Genomic DNA, 4,215 nt, shown 5'->3' on the forward strand with positions numbered 1-4,215 from the left:
ATTTCTAGTAAACACAAATGGTGCCCAAACAAAATTCACATTGTTTGCAAGAGAATTAAACCGATTCACAAAGACAGCCAATGTAGGTTCTCTCTGAAGAATCTAGATTTTTTTCCCACATTTTTATTAGATATTTTCTTCATTTACATTTCAAATGCTATCCCAAAAGTCGCCCCTTCTCCACCCTGCTCCCCTACCCACTCACTCCCACTTCTTGGCCCTGGCATTCCCCTGTACTGAGTCATATAAAGTTTGCTAGACCAAGGGGCCTCTCTTCCCAATGATGACCAACTAGGCCTTCTTCTGCTACATATGCAGCTAGAGACATGAGCTCTGGGGGTACTGATTAGTTCATATTGTTGTTCTACCTGTAGGGTTGCAGACCCCTTCAGCTCCTTGGGTACTTTCTCTAGCTCCTATATTGGGTGCCTTGTGTTCCATCCTATAGATGACTGTGAGCATCCACTTCTGTATTTGCCAGGCACTGGCAAAGCCTCACAGGAGACAGCTATATCAGGGTCCCTTCAGCAAAATCTTGCTGGCATATGCAATAGTGTCTGGGTTTGGTGGCTGATTATGGGATGGACCCCCGGGTGGGGCAGTCTCTGGATGGTCCATCCCTTCGTCTTAGCTCCAAACTTTGTCTTTGCAACTCCTACCATGGATATTTTATTCCCTATTCTAGGGAGGAATGAAGTATCCACACATTGGTCTTCCTTCTTGATTTTCTTGTGTTTTGGAAATTGTATCTTGGGTATTCTAGGTTTCTGGGCTAATATCCACTTAACAGTAAGTGCATATCAAGTGACTTGTTTTGTGATTGGGTTACCTCACTCAGACATGGAAATATATGGAAACTCCCAAAAGACTTGCAGAAAAGTGGTGGGGAATAATATCACTGAATAAATATAATTGAAATAAATTATATGCATTTATTAAAATGTCATAATAAAACCCACCATTTTGTACAACTAATATGTAATAATCCTTTTTTAAAAAGAAGGTAAATATCAAAGGGAAAAATATTAGGATGTCCATGATCTGTAAGTTAAATCTTAGGTAAATGTAATCTCAGTCATTTTTGCCAATGTACATTCCCATAAAAATGTACAAGCCAGTACTAAAATTCATATACAAATACAGACCTAAGATTATCCAACATGGATAACATAAAAGAAAAAGTTTGGGTGATGACTATATATAGTAATCAAGAAAGAGTGACAGGGCCATGGTAGATCAACAAAATAGCCTAGAAATTTTCCCAATAAATAGAGTCAGTTGATTTTTAACAAAGATGGCAGGAAATTTTGTATTGAAGACAAAACAGTTGCATTAAAATAAACAAAGTATATAAATACAGATATCAATTGAGATGAATTAGAGATACACATTTAGAAGTTCAAACTATGAACTTCCCAGAAAAGCAGCTGTTCCTGTCTTAGAGTACACATAACATAAGTCATTAAAAATAACATAATACTAAAGGAATATTAAAATACAAAAATAAAGTGGACTCCAACAAAACTAAAAAAAAATTATTTGGTACTGCCTGAATAACATACTGTGCTGTTATGCTATGCATTACACGTACATATACTCACATCCACACATAAACATGCATTTACATTCAGGTTTAAAAAATATCTATCACAACTCTTAAAAGACATAACTAACAATACAAAACCAATTTAAAATTAGGTGGTGCAAGCAGATAGGCATTTGTGGGAAGTACATGAATTATGGATAAGCACTTCGGAAATGATTGTCACTGGGGAAATGCAAATTATGAGCACCAGGATAACGTTAAAACCCGAACCCACCACCAGTATCTCATGTGCAAAGATAAGAAGTGGCTGGATCTCACACAGATCAAGTGGGATGGTAATCATTTGGGAGATGTTTTGGACATAATACATTTCTTACAAAATGTGCCTCAGCTTATTCCACCACTTAGTAAGTTAAATGCTAGGCATTCCCTAATGGTCATGAAAATACCTGTCCATAGAAAACTCAAAAGATATTTATATCCAATTTCATCTTAGTGCTAGTGGAAAGGAAAATGGCTGAACGCCTGCTTTTGATCCCTTACTTTTTCCTTCATTGCCCCACTTGAAGCTTTTGCATCAGCTGTCTCCAAGCCTACACAGCAGACAGAGCAGAAGGAAAACTGTCTTCCAGTAACCTCCACATTCATGCCTCCACCCCTCCCCGCAGGCGGAAGCCCATGAGGAACTGATTCACTAATCCATCTGGAGGAAGGAGAAAAAGTTCGCCAGAGATATGGGCTACTGGTAGACTGAAAGACAGAACACTCCAAGATTTGGGGTCTCTTCTCCTCCTGGGAGCTTGTACTGCTAGCTAATCTTAATTTTGCTTTGGCCTGAATTTCACTGTCCTTAATTTTTTCATACACAGGAGTTAATCTAAACTCTAGACAGTAATAATAATAACCCCAAACTTGTAGTACCCTTATATCTACCAAGAGAAAAATGTCATAAATGTAGCACCCTTACACAGTTGACTATACCCCAGCTATTAAAATAATAAAAGAAACATTAATACACCTCAACAACATGGATGAATCTCCAAATGTAAAGAGTGACAGAGAATAAACAAGTCTAGCACACCATATGAACTGCTGTGAATTCTCTGTAAATGTTATTTTAGCAGAAAGCTAACAAGCAGGAATTTGATTCTGAGTCCAGGGTGACTGTGGTTGCAGTCATGCTGCAGAATTGGGGAGCATCTTCCAGTGAGTATGCACGCATTGGGCACACCCACTCTTGTTCAACAGGAAACTCCCACTGGATGGGGCCAGCTGTGTTCAACTCCTGTCATTTATCTCTCCGTGCTTTCCTTCATACAGAGAACAAGGACTCACTTAAAATTAGGACTTTCTCACACACAATCCTGCATTTGAAAGAAGAGCAATAGCTAGTTATTTCATGAAATTTTTAGGCAAATGGATGGAACTAGAAAATATCTAGAATGAGGTAACACAATCACAAAAGAACACACATGATATGCACTCACTGATAAGTGGATATTAGCCCAAAAGCTCAGAATACCCAAGATACAATTCACAGACCATATAAAGCTCAAGAAGAGGGAAGACCAAATTGTGGATACTTAGAAGGGGGAACAAAATACCCACAGAAGAAGATACAGAATCAAAGTGTGGAGCAGAGACTGAAGGAAGGGTCACACAGAGACTTCCCCAACTGGGGATCTATCCCATATACAGTTACCAAACCCAGACACTGTTGTGGATGTGAAGAAGTGCTTGCTGACAGGAGCCTGATGTCTCCTGAGAGGCTCTGCTGGAGCCTGACAAATACAGTGGCAGATGCTCACAGCCAACCATTGGGTTGAGCACGGGGTCTCCAATGGAGGAGTTAGAGAAAGGACTGAAGGAGCTAAAGGGATTTGCATTCTCATAGGAGGAACAACAATATGAACTAGCCGATACCCTCAGAGCTCCCAGGGACTAAACCACCAGCCAAAGAGTACACATGGAGTGACTCATGGCTTCAGCATCATATGTAGTTGAGAATGGTCTTGTGGGTCATCAATGGGAGGAGAGGTCCTTGATCCTGTGAAAGCTCAATACCCCAGTATAGGGGAATGCCAGGACAAGGAAGCAGGAGTGGGTAAATGGGTGGGGGAACACTCTCATCAAAGCAGGGGGAGGAGAGATGGAATAGGGGGTTTTCAGAGGGGAAATCAGGAAAGGGGATAACAATTGAAATGTACAAAAAGAACGTATCTAGAGGGCCACAAGCCTCTTCCCGTCTGAACAGCACCTGGGTAGCTAGGGCGCAGGGTCTGCTGACACTCACCAGCTACCCACAACACCCGCCACAGGATCTTAAGACTTCTGATGAGTGGAACACAGCTTCTGCCCCAATCCAATTGCACGCAGGACCTGAGACTGCATTAGTTAGGGAAGCAGAAAACCAGCCCGAGTAGGACCACAAGCCTCTTCCAGCTGGACCAGCACCAGGGTAGCTAGAGCACAGGGTCTGCTGACACCCACCAGCTACCCACAACACCCTCCACAGGATTTTGAGACTTCTGGTGAGTGGAACACAGAGTCTGCTCCAATCTTTAAACAGTGACAACAATAACAACTAATCCCAGAGATTACCAGATGGCGAAAGGTAAACGTAATAATCTTACTAACAGAAACCAAGACCACTCACCATCATCAGAACC

Source organism: Mus caroli, chromosome 3, assembly GCF_900094665.2.
Source record: "Mus caroli chromosome 3, CAROLI_EIJ_v1.1, whole genome shotgun sequence".
In the NCBI taxonomy this organism is placed as follows: Eukaryota; Metazoa; Chordata; class Mammalia; order Rodentia; family Muridae; genus Mus; species Mus caroli.